The sequence below is a fragment of the Urocitellus parryii genome, chromosome 3, assembly GCF_045843805.1.
Source record: "Urocitellus parryii isolate mUroPar1 chromosome 3, mUroPar1.hap1, whole genome shotgun sequence".
Lineage (NCBI taxonomy): Eukaryota > Metazoa > Chordata > Mammalia > Rodentia > Sciuridae > Urocitellus > Urocitellus parryii.
This window is the reverse complement of record NC_135533.1, coordinates 129,285,441-129,306,797: the sequence shown is the minus strand read 5'-3', so window position 1 is coordinate 129,306,797 and position 21,357 is coordinate 129,285,441.

The window sequence follows — 21,357 nt, the reverse complement described above, 5'->3', positions numbered from 1 at the left end:
CCCTGGGCTGCCTTTCTTCTAGAAGCTGCCTGAGTTCCAATGCCTGCCCTGTTTTCCAGGTAATGGGACTTTAAACTGGCCCCCTGGCATCTCTAGGTGTCTTTAGGGACCTTGGGAAGCAAGACAAGTGTTTGTCCTCTGCACGTATTTTTAAGCAACTCAATTCATTGAGATGCCGTTTGGTTTGGAAAGGCTCTTTTAGGCCAATGTTGCCAACAACTCCGATGACAGATAGGAAAGGTTTTGCTCCTCCTGCTTGGTGACATCGACCTTTGGCCCAGCCCATCTCTCCCATGTCAGAATTAACAAGCCACAGAATGGGCCAGGGATCATGAAGATGTTTTGTGGTTTTAATGTCAAATGCACTAACTTTCTGGGTGACCTTGGAAAGGTCTTCTCTCTGCACTTAACTCCTCGGGCTGAATCACCGTTGGCAAATCTGCCCTCACAAACACTGATGAGGAAGCTGGTGTATTTCTGCCTCACATGGTGCAGTGGTCTCTTGGATACTTGCAAGTGGTTAGGCTACTGTCCCCGTAATCCTATCAGACACTAATCTAGGAATTGCTGTGAAGGAGAGCTCCTGTAGAGGCCATTCCAATCCAAAGGAGCTCTAAATAAAGGAGATTACTGTACACACCCTAGATGGGACTAAGCCAGTCAGTCAAAAGACCTTAAAATCCCCGTAGAAGCTTCCAGAAGAAAGAACTGCCAATGTGCAGCAGGCTCTCCCCAGCTCTGAGTCCCAGCTGGCCCTTCCTGATCCCCTTCCCCATAATGCATGATGCCCTGCAACAAATGTCTTCCTATAGGTCCTCCTGGTTTGGGGCTGGGGTTGGTGCTGATCTGCATTGTACAGAAGGCTACGTGGCCTTCGCATTTTGATACATTCACAGACAGAAATGGTACCTTTCCCAAGTAACACTGATAGCTCTATGGCAAAGACGCAGGCGGCATCCCCTGATATAAATAGAAAGTACCAGTGGAGGTTTCGTGGAGGAACAGATGGGATATTCAGATGTGGATCCATCGGAGGACCCGGATTTATAAAGCTATGCTCCCGTCTCTGGGATGCAAGGTGTTCCAGGGCGTGTTTAGCCCAGGCTTGCTCACGTCTCCCAACATTCACGGGGAAAACGCTCTTCAGGGGCTTCTCATTTGCATACCATCTCCTGACTGTCCCCATGGCATCTGTCCTCTGTGGTGGGGCTGCAAATGCCTTTTGTGACAACACTTTATGCCCTGAATTCTCTGTCACCTTTACAAATTTTAATGCTTCAATGAGGAAACATATTGGCCAAGAGTTCTAAAAGAGCCCCAATATTATACATTATCATATTTTTGGAAAATTAGACCTCATGAGAACACACTCAAAATGCACCTCTGCCCCAGCTCTATAGGCAGTATTTTGGAGCAGGTGTGTGTGTGGGGGGAGTGTTCAGGGGCAGCAATTCCTTCAGCTGCCAACTCAGCAGGAAGCCAGGAGTGTAACCCTGTTTGCAATTCCAAGAGCCAGCCCATCTGAGAACTCTGGGTGAAGCAGGGAGCCTGGAGACAGGCACAGATTCCCCAATAAGACATAAGACGAAACCCCTAAAACTATATGTGGAAAGCACTTCTACGCATTTTTACAGAAAAATCACTGCTTTATTAGGCTTCTAAAGGGGCCTCTTTTCCTCTCTACCCACGTACTTTGGGATCATCAGATCTTTTTGGGATTCACATGATGGGAAATCTTCCAGGAAAAAGAAAATCAAGATGCTACAGTGACTCCTTGTACAAATGGCTACTTCAGGTATGGCCTGATCCAGGGGTTCACATGAGGGCTCTAGGACTTCAGCCCCTTGTTTCTCTCTTGGTTCCATTTTATCTGCACAAGGTTCACGTTCAGATCAGTTTCCTCTTCTGGGAACCTCAAGTTCCAGATCTTATACCTGTCAGATTGTTCGAACCCAACCTCAAGTTCCAGATCTTACACCTGTCAGATTGTTTGAACCCAACAGGATTGAGCATCCGCCTCTGCACAGGGATTCCTAGCTGAAGTTTCTGGTTTGGCTGGCCCTCCAGATCTATGCCATCTCCGACCTGAGCCCTTCTCCTTCCCTGGGGTTGGGGGGGCGGGTGGGGGAGTGATATGTTCTGATTTGTTCAGGCTAGGCCTTGATTGAATCCAGAGCTTGCCCAGACTCTTCTGTCTCTCTGTGCCTGAGAATGAGGAGGGGACAGTCATCTATCTCAGGGAACCATCCATCAGGGTCTCCAGGGGGTTTGGAGGCTACTGCAAGATGCTGCAGAGTCAGGCTCTGAAGGAATCTGGTATATCTCATGCCTGACAAGCCCGGCCAATACCAAGTGGCTAGCAAATAACCATGGTAACACTGTTAATAGTGCTGGCAAGGGTGATCAATGACTGAAACAGTAGCAAAGATGCCCCTTTACATGCCAGGACAGTGACGTCCTTTGTGTGTTGAAGCCACACCGCCTTGGCCTCATGTGCACGTTTCCCTCTGCTCCCTGTGTCTAGGGACTCTGCACTGACTTGTTTTAGGATGTGTTCCACTGAGCTCTGGTCAGGCCAACAGAGAGGCTGTCCAAAGACCGTCTGAGCATCAGCACCCACATCTGGACCCTGGCAGACTCGGCCACCTTGGCAACTCACTTTCCATTTGAAGTCCATGAAAGAGCTCCCCATCAGCCCAGTAGAAAATGACTGCTGGCTGGTTTTTGTCCCCACCACCATCACGGGCAAGAGGGTCCTCTTAGTTACAAGGAAAGCAGATCAGGTGTGTTAGAAATATTGCTGTCCTTCCCTGGGAACTGGCAGACTCCCAAGCTCATACCTGGATGGTGGCTCTTCCAGACCTAAGGCTCTTCCTACATAAAAGCACAGAAAAAAAAATCCATTTAAACTCTTAGTGGGCTTCAGACACTGTTAGGAAAGTGAACTTCCCTTGGGAGCTTCTCCAAGGGCCCCAACAGGGCATATGTCTCCACAAACATCCGTCTTCTTGCAGATGGTTAAGGATGGATGAGCAATGTCCACACAGTTGGCAGGAACAATCCAAGATGATCTGAAGCACAGCTGGGGACCAGGTTCCCTCCAGAGCACAGATTCCCATCAACATGAGGGAATTCATGTGGCTTCATAGCTTCTGAAGCAGTGGTCAGACGCCCAACAGGAGAGTCAGCCCTAATCCTTGAGCACCCTTGAGAGAGACTCTGCTCCTAGCGCAGTGATGTCATTTAGCTCTCGGCACCCCAGGGGAAAGGCACGAGGGCCACAGACCCTGTGTAAATGTGTGTCCCTCTGTCTCCACTAGAGGTAGAATTGCTCTAAGAAATTACAGACTAGATTCTACCCCAGCATATGGCCCCGCTCAGGGTCCCCAGGGAGTTGCAGGTGTACCTGTTTTAAAATTGACTCCTTCTTGGTTCACTTTCAGGGTAGCTGTTGTCACCGCCTGAGTTCTCGTTTCCAAACGTCTCAGTTTGGGCTTCCTCAGCTCAAAGAGGACAGAGAGGAGCTCTTCAGCCATGATATCAGGTTCTCACTTTAGGTTCTCTGTTTCCCATTAACATATTTTAATTCAATTGTGGGAAATGATTCGCACCTTGATGCAAGAAATTGCAGAACTTTGTTCTGTACGAATAAACGCATTTCGACAAGCAGAAGAAGCGGACAGGACACGTCAACCCCAATGCCTTAGAAGGAAACCCAGATGACAGGGAAAGTGGTGGCCTTGGGCTGTGCCTGAGCGACTGGGGAAAGGGTGATGCAGGGCCAGCAGAGAGGAGGCCTGGAGCTCAAGGAAATGGTGTGGCCCTGTGGTGACAGCAGCAGGTGGTCTCACTACCCAGGGAACATGTAAATAACTGGGCCATTTCTCAGTTATTTCGTTGCTGTCACTGCTGGTAGCATTCCCAGGGCAGCTCTGCTAGAGTCAGACAATGAGGGACAATAAGCCTTCTGCCGCTGGTCCCCAACAAACACCACGGACAAGGGGAGTCCAGGGAGGGGAGTTATCTCCAGGCACAGGTGTCTCCTCTCCCCAGCGACTGCCAAGGGTGACTTAGAATGGAGAGGGCGCAGTCTCTGCAGCCTCCCTCCATGCCTGTCTCCGCTGGATAGGGCCGGGAGACGCCTCTCCCAACCAGGATCCTGAGGGTTTGCAGAATTCTTGACCCTTCCCACAATGAGACGCAGCACCCTGGTCCGTCCATGGGCTCCTCACATGGCACGCAGAGCCTCCCCGTGCCTGGCCCTGTGAAGGAGAGGCTGGGCAGAGGCCGGAAGGCCTCCAGCTCCCTGCAGCTTCCAGGCCTGGCGCAAAAGTAGACTCCAACCCGAGGATCACAGGGAGAGACTGGGAGAGCCCAGGTAGGTGCGCTTTGTCCCCTGGGGTGTGTCCCGGGGCAGAGTGCAGGGACACCCACAGTACCTGTTACTGATCTCCACAGGGGGTGAGTTGGCAGTGTTGGTCCCACTCGCTGCCCACCTGGCTGGCAGCAGCTCCTGCAGGACACCCACTTTCCTTCCAATTTCCTTCATCTTCCCTGAGGAAAAGGACCCAAGCTGAGGCCTGAGAAGGACGGGAGGTCAGCCAGGGGAAGAGAAGCAGGAAGCGCTTTCCTGAGGGGGCCCAGTGCCTCTGCAGGGGGTCAGGGGCGTCCACTTGACAGGATCCAGTGTCCAGGTGGTACTTGTTCTCAGTGCCCACAGGCACAGACTCCACCCCTCTCCTGCTGAGTGGCAAGCTCAGGTGGTCTGGGCCCTGGCTGCAGTGAGGGGGCTGCCTGGAGGCGTCTGGGAGCCTGTGGGGGAGGTTGGCACATGCATTGTGCTTTGGGGGGAGACCCACCCTCCATGTGGATGGCACCATCCAGCCAACTGAGGGCCCCAGAGAGAACAAAAGGCAGGAGGGAGGGTCCTGGCTATTCCCCAGAGCCAGGTCTGGAGGAGACGGGAACTCCACGTCCTCCAGCGTTTGGCCTCCAGGACTCACTCCAGCAGCCCCCTGGGCTCTTGGGCCTTCAGGCTAACAGTGGTCCATGGTGTCCTCGACCTCCCTGGTTCTGAGGCCTTTCCACTCAGACTGGACCCTGCTACCAGCTTCCCTGGTTCTCCAGCTGCAGGTGGCTTTGGGGGGACCTCTCGGCCTCCATAAGGGAGTGAGAGTCCCCTAACACCTCCTCTCTCTCTCTCTCTCTCTCTCTCTCTCTCTCTCTCCACATGTCTCCTAGCAGTTCTTTCCCTCTAGAAAGCCCTGGCTAACCCAATGTCTCAAGGCATGGTGGCCAGGCAGGCACAGGTGGACGCCCCATGGAGCTGACGGGGCTCCCCCTGAACAGGGCCCCCTCCTGCTCTTTGATTTTCATGGAGCATCTTTCCTTGATTCTCTTCATGCAGCCCTCACTACTGTGACCACTCCAGACGCCACAAATCCTGGGTCCCCCCTGGGAAAACGCAGGAGGATGAGGTGCAGGACGGGCCCTTGGCTATCAGGGCCCCACTGGAGAGAACGGTTCATCTGAAGAGCAGATCCAGGGTCCGGGCTCGCCTGAGGCTGAGGGCCGAGGAGATCCGTTAGAAGGCCTAGGAGAGGAGGACATGGTCACCCTTCATCTTGCTGGACTCTCCTGGTCACTGTGCGAGCCTGACAGGAAGACGGGGTGGACGCTGGGGGCCAGCTGACATTTACCTCAGCGGCTTAGGTGAGAGGAGAGTGGCCTCCTCTGCGTGGTCCCAGAACCTCTCTCTCAGACTCTGCTGGAGGCTCACGGCCCTGGGCAGGAGGGCCTTACAGAGCAGCATGTGTCCAAGAGGCCAGGCAATCCGAGCCCTGCTGGTGACCACACGCCAAGGCCACACTAGACTCCGCTGGATGAAATTGCGTCAGCAGCAGCTGCGAGGGCCCATCTTCTGACAGGAGTGGGTGGGTGCCTGCCTCCCTCCCTCGTCCGTGAGTCCCCAGAAGCAGGGATCTGCTGCCCTGGTGTCGCACTTAGGAACCAGAGACTGTGCCTGTGTATTCACCGCGGGCTGGAACCCCAGCTCCCGGCTGCTCACGCCAGACCAACGCCTCACACATCCTGCAGCTGTTGTAAACACAGAGCGGAAAACATCCTTAACCCACTTAGAGCTTTGCCACTTTACAGAGCCCCAGAGTGCACCCGATGTCCGCCACCCAGGGATAAAATAAACCTGTTACTATGAAGGAACCCAAGTGGCTCCTGCCTTTGGGACTCTGTCCTGGTTGTCCCCCACCATGCTGCTGAGCAGCCCCTGTGCGCAGGAGCCCATCCTCCCTCAGGGCCCCCTGTCCCCCTCCCTCCTGGGCTGTGCTCCCTGCACCACAGCCTCTGGAAGGTCTCCGCCTGGGGGGACTCTCTCTGTGTGCAAATCTATCAGCCCTGCCTGGATGAGTCACTGGGTCCCGCTGCCACCTTGTGGTCATCTGTTTTTCTTTGTTCAACCCTGGCATCCAAAAGGGACACATCTCACCAGAACATCCTCCCCTGGAACTCTACCCCCATTGCCCAGGAGCCAAGGGACAGGTCCTCATTGCCAGGTTGTCTCAGCAGATGCTGGATCAGGGCTGCCAGATGCACGGGTGTGTCTCACTTTACCAACTTTGTCTCCAAATCTGCCATCATCAACCTGAAACCCCGGGCCAACTTCCCATGGGCAGATTGTAAAGAACTGGTCCTTAATTGATGTTTTTAAAATCAATCAATAATAAGAAGAAAGCATTTCCATGCAGTAAGCCCTGATTTTTGGCATTCACACCAAAAAACTGGTGGGCGGTAGTGACTAGAATAAGATGTTCTGAATGAGACCAGCTCCAAGTCTCTGACATGCTTCTCTGTCCTGGAACTCCATGACAGTGACAGGCCACAGAGAGAAGCCCCTGCCTGAAACTCCCAGGGGTCCTGGTTGCCGAGATGGGTGTGGGTTAATCTGGAAGCTGGGGTTAGAGCCCCGAGCCAGGTCCCCACCCTGGGCTGCTCTCCCTGGGCCCAGCTGCTGTCCCGTCTGCTGATCCCATTACACCTGCTGATGCCTGTGTGTCCTTTATCCCCCCAACAGTGTGGAATCTGAGGCCTACACTGGGCTCGGGGAACACAGGTAAATAGGGCCCGGTTCCCAGTCTGCAAGCACCCAGCTGTCACTCTGGCATCACCTCAAGCATTTATTTACTTCAACTGCTCCCTTATTTTCAGATTTGATACATACAAAACAGCACACCAGATGCCATAAGAAAGCTTTCTTGAAACCCATATGAAGTTTATTTAGATTTCTTGTCTTGCCTGCTTCTCCCGTGAGCCAAATGACTGTCAATCATGCCCAAACTTTCGTTATCAGAAACGCATGCTTGCTTTCTAGCATTAGAAAAATAAGATGACACCCCCTTCCTTCCCTGGCAGATGACAGGATTTGTTTAAAGACGAGTTTTGCTGTGGCACGCGGTGGTATCCCCAGCAACATGGCTCATGAAGCCTGTGAGACAAAGTTCCTGGCTGGGTGCTTTCCCACTGCGTGGGGAGGTATTTAACTTTGCACTTGAACTTGAGTTAGCGGTGATCTGAGACCACAAACAAACAAGAGGTAGGTGCCCGTGTCAGGAGGCCCTGGATGAGGGGTGCGGATGAAGCAGCTCTGTTTTAGGGCCTGCTGGTGTGAACGGCCTCTGGGGTCAACAAAGAAGATGGGCCAGTCCCCGCCAGGCAGGCGCGTGGAGCCAGGAGAGCTGAGGGAACCACTGTGAATCCACATTTCCACTCTGCCCTGCTCCCAACTACTGACCTGCTTATGCCACAGTGCAAGAGAGATCTGTTAAAAATGCAAAAGTCACCATCTGATGCTGACAGAGCCCCCCGGAGCTCCCACCCGGCTCCCTCCAGCGCAGGCTTTGATCTGGGCAGCTGTGCCCTTGAAGAGGCCTTTTTGGCTAATGCAGCTTTTGGCTCTGACCCATGGAGTTAATGAGGGTGAAGTCCATTTTCCTCTCTATGGACATTTCCACATGATGGCCAGAGGAGGTGATTATTTCCCCCTTCAAATTGAATTAAGCATTTTAAGAAGATGGCACTTTGTCTTTGAATGAGGAAAATCTGCTTCCTCATTATCCCTCAACCCGAGACCCTATCCTGCTGTGTCTGGGTTGGATTTCTTTATTTAAAGCTCCCCCGCTGCACGGACACAGGAGAACCATCTGGCTGGAGAGATTCCGAGAGGGGCTTTGGCAGAGCGAGGGCTTCAGCTGCCTTCCTCACGTGGGATTGTACTTAGGAGCAGGCCCAGTGGCGTGAGAGTCGTGCCGTGGCCAGGACTCTAGTTTTGCAACCTTCAGAATTCAATTTAATGGGATAGGTGATTTAGGACGCGGGAGAGCATAAGTACACCTAATAATTCCACTTAAGAATTTAAGCCTAAACTTTACATCAACGTCTGTCAAAGGAATTTCCGTTGCTGCTAGGTTATGCCCTCACCTACACACAAAATAGCACTCAGGCGCTTAATATCCTAAGCCTGACAAGCTCCCCGTCACGGTGGGGAGAGGGGGAAAGGAAGAACACAGCATTCCGCGCTCTGATGAGACGTGGGCACCACAGAGCTAGGCAGATGCTTCAAGCAACCACGTGCTGCAGAGGAAAATTAAATGCGTAGGTGAGCTTCGGAGGTCCCCAGGAAACCCAGATCCCCCAGAACTTGCACTCGCAGGAAGCCTCGGAGTGCCTTCTGGTGACACGGAGCTTGTCGGAGCACATCAGGCACGTGCCTGTGAAAACCCACTGAAGGCCATATGGCACCCGCCAGCGAGGGGCCGTCCCCTGACACTGGAGACAAATCTTCCAACAGTCTGAATTCTCCATGCTTCACTTTCAAACCCCAAGTGCTGTTTGATTGACACTCAAAGAAGCAGGGGATGGTGCAGCCACTTCCAGCATCCTCGGACCAAAGGGAAAAGGCAGCCCATGTTGGGCCAGCGGATCACTCGTGCTGTAGGGACGCACACGTAGGCATTGGTGTCAGGGTATGTGCTTCCAGCAGCCGTCGCTGGGGACAGCCCTCACATATGGATACCGTCATGACGGCATTGTCTAGAACAGCGCAACAGGTTCAGAGGACACAGCCTCACCAAGCTCTGCTGGAGCCGGGTTTGCAGAAGTGTGAGGTCATCCCCACAGGAAGACCGGGACAAAGCCAGTGCAGCACCTCTGTGTCACCCCTAGAGGTCTGACCCATCAGGGCGAGCCTGGGGTGACCCTGCAGATTTCACGATGGTGAAATCCCTTGGGCATGCTGTGCAGCGACGGCTTGCACTACTAGCAGATGTCCCAGACACAGAGGACACAGACAACTGCCCCAAGGGGCATCAGTGGACCGAGGCTGTGAGCACGTACTCAGCCACAGGGTGTAACAGGAGGCTGTTTCTCAACTAGCTTAAATGGTCTTAGGAAAACTCACTCGGCCCCGTCCGAGACTAAGACTGAGATGTTGGTGCCAAAGCTGTTTATGAAGAATGTCACTGATTTTCACAGTTGATGGTTAAAATATAAATGAATATATTACTTTACATATGTGGCTTTAAATTTACCCAAAGACCTAAATAAGTCTTAAAAAAATATATTTGCATATTGTATCTATCTGTCAAAAAGTTTAAATTAAAATTGGCAATAAAACCTTTAAAAATCATTTCATGGTAAAATCATGGCTGGTCACACTGGTTTTGAGGTGGCCTTGTTGGGGTTCTGTTCTCATGTACTTGAGCCCCCTGGAGGGGGTCAAATGTGCTCATGGTCTGTGGGGTGTCAGATGAGGGTCGCAGGGGAAGCTGTGAGGCCTGGTCCTTGCCAAAGCTTACATGTGTGACTGGGGCTTGGATGTCACTCTTGGAAATGGTCACTTTGTTCTACCTACTGTTTATAGGTGTTTGAAGACTTTACATTAAATGCAGGGTGACTTAGCGCCACCCTTGGTTAAAGTAAGCTGTCCCCAGGCCCACGCAGCCACACAGGCCCACACTGCCACCGTGAGGTAAGACAGCAGCTGTCCCTGATGTACTAGAATGGCCCATGCTCTGTGGTCCCCAGGGCCCCCACTCCCTTATTGCCTTTGGGGGTCAGCTTCACTCCTGTAGCTGGACTGGGCCTGGCCCCTGTGGACATCGGTATCTAGGGCTCCAGCCCCCATCATACTCTCTTCTATATGGAAGGGACTGAATTCTACAGGTCACAGACCCTGCAGGGCTGCTAAAGAAATGAGCTATCAAGGCATGAAAAGATGTGGCGGGAGCCCAGATGCACATTGCTTAAGTGACAGATGCCAATAGTGCTAATATGAAAAGGCCCCGTGCTGTAGGATCCCAGCTCTAGGACATTCTGGAAAAGGCAAAAGTACAGACAGGGGAAGATCAGTGGTTGCCAGGGGTTACAGGGAAGGGAGAGCTGCACAGGGAGGACAGGGGTTTTTAGGGCACTGGAACCACTCTGCAGGATGCAGTAATGATGGATGCCTGTCGTTACACGTTTGTCCAAGCCACCGAATAGAAGATGAACCCTGATCTAGTCTGTGGACTCCGGGTGATAATGATGAGCCAGCCTGGGCTCAGGAGTCCAACAAATGTGCCCTGCGGTGGGAGAGGCTGGTAGCAGGGGAGGACGTGCATGTGTGGGGACAGGGCACATGGGGACGCTTTGTACCTTCCTCTCAAGTTTGCTGTGAACCTCACACTGCCCTAAAAATAAAGTCTTTAAAAATCTTGGCACCTTCTGTGTGTCATCAATAAACGCACACGAGGAGACGCATGCGCATCTGTTGGGGCGAGCACCTCGGCTTTCAGAAGTTTGTTTGATGGCTTGATGGCGGGGACAGGGACGCCTGTTGCCTGGAATGGGAGCCTGAGTGACAGTGGCTGGCCTTGCTCTTCTCTGTGATGGGATCTCAAAGGCAAGATGAGATGACGCCGGCAGCGAGCTCCGAGAATAGCAACGCACCATCCCAAGCGCTCAGAACCCTTTGCCTCCATCCACGGCTACTATTTTATCTGTGGCTAAGAATACAAAAGTGGGACAAGCTATAGGAGATCCATTTTAAATCATCCGAAGCTACAGGGAAGACACTCTTCGAGTTTCTTTTGGAATGGGATAAGCTATGTCGCTGCCATGGCTTTTAATAACGAGAGGCAGAGGGAGGGCCTCCAGCTGTCCACACTCCTCCCTGACACTGCACTTTACAGAGGCCACACTGGGGCCAGTTGCCGCAGTGGAAATCATTTATTTAAGACCATGAATGTGAGTTCTGGATGTCCCTTAGGAATATTGTCTTTACTGCAAGAAAACAATTGAAAAGGCGCATCATTGATGAGCTTGCCCCAGATGCATCTGGGCAAGAGCCTGTTTTTGGAAACTTTGCGTGTGGAATGCAATTCTTCCTTTAGGAAAGGGGACAGAGGGGTGAAATCAACAACTACACACAAGAGTCACTCCTCACGGCACCCCTGGGAGATGACGAAGTTGTGCCCACTTTCCATAAGAGGCAACTGACTGTATCAGGTCTAACCTTCATTGCTCTGGAAGTCCCCTGACTCTGCTGACCACTCCACCTGGCCTGGATGTCCTCTGTGCCTGGACATTGCTGCCCTGGGTTCCCCTCCACCACCCCCCGGGGACCCCTGCACCCCTCCTCTGCTGGACCCCTGCATTCTCTGCACCTGTGTCTTGCTTTTCTCTTTTCTCCCTCATGTTGGTAGACAACCTTGACCAGGATATTCCTGAAAAAGGTGCAAGATATTTTGGAGACATCATTTGGACCCCATCTGTGTGAAACCCCCATCTCAGTGCTCACGTTGGCAGAGCCCATGACTACACTGGCACAGTGTGATACATAAGGGACACCACCTTTAAGTCCCTGCAGCTTTGCTTCAACAGGAGACTTTGAGCATGTGGAGCTGGAGCTACAGTGACACTCGCTGAATCAGAGTGGCCCCAAAGGCAGGACGGAACGTGAGGGTCCAGGTCGGCAGGGTCAGGCTGGGCAGGATTCTCATTATTTCATGCCAATAAACCCATCTGTGCTAACACAGTTGAGGATTAAAACCCAGGAGCAGGATTATCATGCTAGGCTTTAGAAAGCTGGGCTGGCACAAGGAGAACTGTTTTCAGTCTGGGGAAATAAATTAGAATATGCAAAGCGTATAAGTACAATACCATTAACTTAGAAGATAAAAAGGTGCATAATTTAGTGAAGCCAAACATAAATGCCCTCCCTCAGCTCCCCAAATGCCTCCTCTTTCTTCCCACCTCAGTTTATCATTTTTATTGTGATTGCCACAGTTTATGGAAAGAGAAAATAATCTATATTTATAATGGGGCATTATTTGTATATATTCCGTTTGCAATTTACTGTGTTGTGCACCCTTAGCAGAAGTTGATTCCAACAGCTGTATCTGAATGTCTTTAAGATCTCTGATACATATGTGCTTCCTTTGCTAATGGAGAATTTCTTATCCCGAAGAGAAGTCTCCGGCAATTAGATAAAAATTTTATTCTAATGCTAATCAATCTTCTCCATAATAGTTATCCCTCTGATAAGGAGAGCAAGCAAATATTTTCCTATGAAGGAATTAAAAAGTGTCTATTTTTGCTTCCAGGTAACAGAATATGTTTATCGATGTAGAATAAATGATATGAGACAGTGGATCAGCTTGGGAGGCTCCGTCTCTCTTACAATTTCATAAAGATGAAGTGCACTGCAACTCTAAATCAACGAGATATGTTTAGTCCTTAAAAGCACATTCAATTCACGATTTCAATTCAGCACTTCTACATTTTTTTCAGGGTCAACAGCAAAGCGTGGTAGCCCCCAATCTATTTCATTTTTAGCAGACTCATCTTTGTGCATCTGAATTTCACCATGGGAAATGAACCAAAGGATAAATCAGCATAATTATAAATACTCTCTGCTTGTAGCAAAACAGCCACAGTGTTTCATTTTCTCCCCCACCATTGTTAGGGGACCTGGAACAGCACCATGCAAATTTCATAGACAAGAGAGCACTTGCCCCAGGGCTCTGGAAAGAACAGGCTGGAGACAGTCGAGATTTGATTTGAGACTCCTCTCCCCTTGTGTACCTTCTGAGCAAGACTGTCCTCGTGGTAATGACACTCCAGTAACTAATGGAAATTCGTCAGTATTTATGGAATGGTCACAAGATTCAGAGCACTGAATGAAATATCACAGAGTTTTCCTCTTTAAAAAATATGAGGTTGACCCCTGCATACAATTTTTGAAGGGGTCTCTAAAACCTGAACCCTCACAGCCATGCACGGGGAAAGGCACACATCAGAAACGGAGAGCCTGATGAATACTTGCAAAGTAAATACAACACGATCTTGACCTCAACACTGGTCAAGGAGTAAACACCACACTGGCCGAGTCCTCTGCTGCACCTGCCAATGAGCCCCACAGGTGCTTCCCCCCAGGCCTCCAGGGCCCCAGCCACAGTCAGCCGAGTCTGTTCTGAGTCAAATCGAGGGAATCAGCACAGGGCCATAGTCCTTTGTTGCTCACCTACACATGCCTGTGTCCCCACGGTGCATCCGTTTTCACCTTGCCCTGGGTGTCCAGTGTGACTATGCCCACAGGTACTTACCCGTCCGCCCACGAGGAGCATCGGCCCTATGACAGATTAGAAGCTATTTTAATAAAAGTCATCAGTAACTTTCGTTTCTTTTTCTCTTTCTTCTTTCCTTCCTTCCTTCCTTCCTTCTTTTCTTTTTGGTGCTGGGAAACGACCCAGGGCCTTGTTCCTGCTAAGCACATGCTCTGTCTCTGGCCATACCTCCAGTCCCCAGAAACCTCCCTGTGGAGGTGATTCTGCTCATGTAAAACTTGCAGTCGGTCTGAGAGTTTCAACGAATTTCATTTTAGAAGATAATGCCGAGTAATTTCCATAGTTGCTGGGCTGGTTTCCATTCCCACGGGCAGCATAGAGAATTTCATTTACTACATTTTCCCACCAACATGAGGAACCTGTTCGGCCATTTGGGTGGGTCCATGAGTAATCTCCTCATGACGTTCATTGGTACTTCTGTGACTTAGGAGGCTGAAATCATTCTGATGTATTTATTGATTCTTTGTACTTTAACCACCCACCCATCCCCCAATTTTTTGAAGTGCCTTTTCAAGAATTTTGCCATTTTTTTTCTAACAGGTTTGAATGTCCTTTGCATATGACTTTGTAGTTTTCTTTTTTTTTTCTTTTTTGCTTTTTCTTTCCCTATTTGTATGGGTGCATGATGATGGGATTGGCTGTTACATGTTAGCAAATGCACATGGTACAATGATATAATTTGGCCAGTATCAATCCCCAGCCCTCCCTACCCACACCCCTCACCCCGGTTCCTTCCCTCTGCTGATCCCCCTTTGGTTATCACTACATTCCTGCACATACACCCTCACCTAGATTTCCCTTTTTCCTCTCTAGCATCCACATAGAAGAGAAAACATATGACCTTCTGTTTTTAGCTAATTTCACTTCACCTAATGGACTCAAGTTCCATCCATTTTCCTGCAAGTGACATAATTTCATTTTTTTCCGGTTGAATACAACTCTGTTGTGTATATTTACCACATTTTTCTTTATCCATTCATCTACTGATGGACACCTAGCCTGGTTCCATAGTTTGGCTATTGTGAATTGTGCTGTTACAAAAATGGATGTGCATGTATCGCTATAGTCTACTGACTTTAAATCTTCAAGATAAGGACCAAGGAGTGGCAGAGCTGGGTCAGGGGGTTGTTCCGTGCCTAGTCTTTTGAGGAACCTCCCTACTGGTTGCCACAGTGGCTATACTGGTTGTGATCCTACCAACAGTGTACAAGTGTTCCTTTTCTCTCTGTCTCTCCAGCATTTATCATTTGTTTATTCTTTTTTTTTTTTAAGATATAGTATTCTTTTTTTTTTATTTTTTTTTTATTGGTCGTTCATAACATTACATAGTTCTTAATACATCATATTACACGGTTTGATTCAAGTGGATTATGAACTCCCGCTTTTACCCCGTATACAAATTGCTGTATCACATCAGTTACCCTTCCATTGATTGACATATTGCCTTTCTAGTGTCTGATGTATTCTGCTGTCTGTCCTATTGTCTACTATCCCCCCTCCCCTCCCCTCCCCTCCCCTCCCCTTTTCTCTCTCTACCCCTTCTACTGTAAATCATGTCTTCCATTTGTATTCTCTTGACTTACCCCTCCTTACCTCTTATATGACATTTTGTATAACCCTGAGGATCGCCTTCCATTTCCATGCAATTTCCCTTCTCACTCCCTTTCCCTCCCACCTCTCACAAAATTATAGAATTTGGAGGGAGATGGATGGCATTAGAGCAGATTATGCTAAGTGAAGCTAGTCAATCTTTAAAAAACAAATACCAAATGACTCCTTTGATATAAGGGGTGTAAACAAGGACAGGGTAGGGACGAAGAGCTTGAGAAGAATATTTTCATTTGTTTATTCTTGATGGCTGCCACTCCGACTGGAATGAGATGAAATCTCAGTGTAGTTTTGATTGGCGTTTCCTTAATTGTAAGGGTGTTGCACTTTTTTTTCACTGATTTCTTGGCCCATCTTTTCTCCATTCTGAGATTTCCTTTCCATGTTCTCAAGATGGTATTTGGATGAAGAGAAGTTCCAAGTTTTAACAAAGTCTAATTTATCCATGTTTGACTCTGGGTCTGTTGTGTTTGTGTCTTGCATAAGAAATCTTGGCTTATTCCATTGTTCTCCCCTAGAAGTCCTACATCTTATCTTCTGCACATGAATTTCGTGGGGCGTGGGCTAGTGCATGATGTGAGGTGACAGTTCCTTCCCTGTGTGGTGTCTGATGTGGCCAGCACTGCTCCCCTGCTGCAGGACCATCTGAGCTACAGGGTCTGTGAGGGCAGCTTGTTTCTGAGTGTGCCACCCACACTGTTCCATTGGCAGTGTGACGGTCCTGCCCCCTTACTGTCTGGATGCAATCACCGCATTGCTTCATGAGATCTGAGGGGCCAACTCCTCCAAATTCACTCTTCTTACCTGTCCCTAACCCTTTACATCTTTGTATAAATTTTAGAAGCAACTTAAATATCTCCTGAGGTTTCCGTTGGTGTCACAGTGAAACTTCACGAACACATTTGCTCCTGGAATTTTCGATGCATGAGCAGGGGTGTATCTAGCTAGACACATCTTCCCTCATTTATCTCAATGATGCTTTGTCTTGCAGGAGTCACGAATATCTTTCATTCAATTAAGAATTCAGCATTTTATCTTTCTATTCTCTTGGAAGTGGCAACATTATTTAATTTGATTTTCTCAGCATCTGTTGCTTGGATACAAAAATGCTATTGATTTTTATATTGATTTTGTATCCAAGTTTCTTTACAAAATTTGCTTATCGATCAAAAAAGTTGTTTTTTAAAAATTATTGATTTAAAAGTTCTCTAGTTTTACGTTCTCTGCATAGGTAATCATGCCACCTGCAAGAGAGTTTGGTTTCTTCCCTCTCAGTCTCTAAATATGTTGTTTCTTTTTGTTCCTTTATTAGCAAGGCTGAGGCTTCAGTTCAACTCACAACAGAAGTGCTGATAACTGGACATCAGTGTCTCATTTCCAAACTGTACTTCCTCTGCTTCCCCCTTAGGTGTGATATTTGCTGTGGATTATTTTTGTAGATATTCTACAACAAGTGAATTGGCTTCTCCTCTAGTCTTACATGATCATTTCATTATTTGGGGGGACTGCTGGGGAAGGAACCCAGGGCCTCTCACCTGCTGAGCATGTGTGGGCTTAACCACTTAGCCGCACACCCAGCCCTCATGCTGCCCTCTTTGGTGAGCCCAGAGGAGGGAGAGGGTTTGCTCAAAAGAAAGGTGTGGCCAAGGCTCAGAGGCCAGGTAAGGCAGGAAGTGGGCTTTGGGATTCAGGACAGCAAAGGGCCTTAGACACGTGTGCTCTGGAGACGAGTGGGGAGACACCATGGAGAGTCACATCAGAAGCCTGGGTTTTGTGTCACCTGAGGGAAGGTGTCTCTGAAGATCTTGGGTTGTGCAGGGTTGTGGTCAGATCGTGGGAAGTAGCTCCTGCTGGCTGTGGCCTGGAGGCCCCCTGGAGGGGACCTGCCATGTGGCTATGGGCACACACACAGCAGGCCTAGGTAGGAAGGCTCCGTCCAGCCTGGATGGATGAATCCAGGTACAGAGAATCAAGACACCACCACGAGACGTGATTCAACAGAATTTGTGATCAGGCACAGAAGACAGGAATGAGAAGGAAAATCACAGACAAATCCTCATGGTTCCCACGGGGAGCTGGGGGTGGGGGACCCAGGGCCTGTCTGAGTCAGGAAACCTGCTCAGACACACCTTTGATGGGGGGAGGAGGGGAGGCCGGGGGCTGAGCAACAAGTATGGATCCCGCACTGTGTCCAGGGCCAGGCTCATCCTCCAGGCTAGAACTCACGAAGCATTACCCCCAAAGGCTCGACCCCCAAGGTGAACTCAGATTCTTTTTACCACAATCCAACGAGATAAGGACAGTTTTTTCCCCCATTTTGTAGATAAAATAACTGAAGCACAGAGTGGTTAGGAGAGGACTCAGGGTGCCCAATAAGAAAAGGCTTCTGCAAATAAGGGGTCCCCACTCCTGGGATGGGAGGGTCCCCACTCCCCATGCCTGCCTGAGCTCCAGGCTGGCTCTGTGCTTGCTCGGCCTTGGGGACACAGTGGGTTCCCTCTGGGCCTCAGCTTTGCACCTGTGCCCTGGAGTAACGCCCAACGCTGTTTACGGGGTTCACGGCCCAATGCATGCACCAGCCTGGGGGGCTCAGCTTAAGTAGCAGCCAAACTGTTTCCCTAAGTGTCACCCCATTTTTACCTTCCAGCAGCACCCCACAAGGGCTCCACCTCCTTGCCAGCCCCCCAAAAGGCCAGTTTCTAATACCAGACATTCTAGTGGGTTCTGTAGAGTTTTCTCCCTGGGATTTATCTTAGGTTTCTTTGGGGACTCGTGATCAGGAGTTTATTAACTCCTCATCCATTTTTGACAAGTGTCTGTTCCAATTTCGCCCATTTTTTCTGGACTGTTTTCCAGCACTTAGGGCTTCTGGGTTACAGAAGAGATCCCTGGTGACAGTCATCAGGCCCTGCGACGAGAAAAACCGTGCTACGCAGCCTCAGTGTCCCAGCGAACACAGAGCCCAGACCTTGATGAAGAGAGAGAGGGACGGGATCATGGGGTGAGTGTGCAGGACACCCCCCCCAGGGCGCTCTCCTGGGGACCCACCTCCTCCCTGTCCTCCAGCTCTCTCCCTGGCCGGGGCTTCCATTGACTTCCAGGGGTGGCTTCTCTGCCTGTCAATCATCCTTGGCAGCTGTGGCCTGGCTCCCAGGGAAGCTGGCGTGGTCTCCAGGGCCTCAGGAGCTGAGGGTGGTCACTCCGACCTTTTCACTCACACGCAGGCTCGAGGTGGCCTTTGCTAATTTCTAAACGACCATTTGGAGCATTACTTCCTTCAAGTGTGGCATCCTCCAGAAGCCTTTGCCGGCTCTGAGCTGGCGTCTGGAGCAGCCCAATTGCAGGAGGGCTCCCTGCCCCACGCTGGGTCACCATCACCCCAAAAGAGACTATTTCGGGCTTTGAATGTGTGTCTTCATTGCAGAGGGGCAAAGGGGCTGCTCCTCTCACTCTGTTCAGAGCCTCCAGGGACTCACGTAGGGACCAGGAGGAAATCTCAGCCTCTTACGGCCAATTCTAAGTCTCCTTCTGATGTGCCATAGAAGCTCAACAATTGCACTACACAGAAAAAATAAATAAAGCTCTATGATGGACGCCCACGCCGAATCTCTTGCTCACTCCTGAACTCTAATGTGGAGGCTGGGAGCTGCAAAAGTTAAATAGCTCATTCCTAGATCCACCTGCCTCTGGGGACGCTCCACAACACATCATCAAAATTGCCAAGGAAAAATACAGTGCACAGCTTTTGTAAAAACTTATGAATTTTATATAAGTCAGAGGAGTTGCGGCTCTTGCTCCATCTTTTTCTTGGACTCTCTTCCTGTCTGGAATGTGGGTGTGACTGCTGGAGCTGTAGCCAGCATTTTAAGACCAACAGGAAAAGGCCAATAGTTATAGATATTGAGGCCCTGACATTGTGCACTTCCAATTTATATATTGTGTGATAGACACAGACCCAATTGGTCTGGGCTACTGTTACTTCAATGTATTTTTACTTGCATTTGAAAGCATTCCTAACTAGTGCTAAGTATATCCTGGGGGAAGCAGTGGTTGCAAGTTACAAAGGAATGGCAACATCAATGGTAACATTCATGCAATGAATGCTCTTCTTTGTTCATTGAATAATCCAACTGATGTTTACTGAGCACCTACTAGGTGGCATCCCTGTTCCAGGTGAAGAGGGGACCTCAGTGGATACATCAATGGAGCGCCCACAGTAAAGTGGAGACCAAGATTGGGCAGACAAGCAGGATGGCTTCCATGACAGAGGAGCATGCTGGGAAACAGGGCAGAGCTAGGGTTGAGTGAGGGGCATGCAAAATCCCAGGGTCCCTGCGAGGAGGTCACAAGAGCAACTTTGGATGATGTTCAGAGAAAACATCTTCCTTGAGGACTAGCATTCTACCTGGGACCTGAATGACAAGGAGGAATCAGCCACATGGAGACCCAGAGGGACCACAGGAGTGGAGTGACCATTACAAACAAAGACAATTGGAAACAGGTGCGGTCAGCAGGGTCCTGGGCAGGGGCACAGCCCCAGCCAGTGAGAGGCGAGTGGAAGGGGTAAGGCCAGGGTTGGCAGGAGTGGACCCTGGGAGGGCTTACAAAGGCCAAGGTGAGGCGTTGGATGTGGTTTAGCGACGTGGGCTCTGTTCATTTCAGATTTGGCCTTTTGTACTCAATCCTCAGAGACCCCTCACTGTCTGATGATGGAGTCCGTCAGGACCTGCCACGGTTAGGTTCCACGGAGCCACAGGTCCCTGGCTACTGATCCATCCCCTGGGCCTGCCACTGGCCCAGTACGAAAAGAAACAGGGATTCAAAAGCATCTGCCAGTGCGGACTAGTTAGTAGCTCGTGGAGACTCAGAGCTCAGAAAATAGACTCCAGTCCCAACCTGACTGTCTGGGCCGCATTTTAACTGCGGAATCCCAGGCAAACCTCACAGCCTCCTCAGGCCTCAGAAGTAGAGACAGGCCTCCCAGACAGGGGACTGAGGGCTAATGTAAGGACACTCCACTAGGGACCCAGCTGTGCGGGGGACAAGTTACAACTTAGAACATTATTAAACACCGTGGTCTTGGCTATGTTGGTGGTGTCTAGCTGAAGAGGCCCCAGGAAGAGGTCAGATCCATTTCTGTAGGTTTTACAGTGAACTACCTTCCAGGGTTGGCACAAGGTGACCTAATGCAGCCAGGGGTCAGAATTTAAGGAGACACTCACACTCAGAGGGTCTGTTCCTGTACTGGCACCAACCTGAGAATCAGTGCCTCCTTAAATCCCGCAGCCTGGACAATGGCCTGCCTGGCCCCCTCTGGACCTGCGCCTTCCAGAGCTCAAACTCTCCTGCCATGACTCTCCTCAAATCCCCAGAGGCTGCGTCACTGCAGGACTGGGACAATAGCAGGAGGAGAAGGAGGGCACCCATTTCCCTGTCTCTGACCACAACTAGAGGCTGACCCTCCTCGCCTGCTACTTATCTCCAGGCCACTTGGAGAGATTTCCTTCCGTCCCCACAGAGCCAGTTCCCCGACAATGGTACCGGGAATAGCTGCTAGTTCGCACTCCATGAAATTGCGGAGGGGCTCCAAAGCTGTAAGGAGGTCACAGTCTTCTTGGCCTGTTGATAGGGACAGCTTGAGCTATGGAACCATCAGAGCTCTCAGAGTTATTAGTGTTCCTGGTGCAAAGCACCCTTTTCCTGCCCAGAATTTTGTCACGTGGACGCGGAATTGCTGACAGCTTTTTTGGCAACTTGAAACTGATCCCAGCAGGGTCAGAGAGTCCCCCTGATGGCTGTGTGCTTGGACGTGGAGTGACCATGCCCGTAGCACTGGGAAAGAGACCTGCTGACCCACCCCCTTATGAGCTGGTATCTCCACTTCAACCAGGGCCTCGACCCTGTAGCAGTGCTGTGCTGAGGCCCGTATTGCCAGCAGATACGGACAGCGGTGGCTGAAAGGGACCCACAGAGGGTCTTTTTTTAACTGCTCTGCATCTCTGAAATCATGTGACCTTCATAGTGTGGGGGCTGCCACCCATTTCACAGATGGAGCAAGAGAGGCCACACTGTC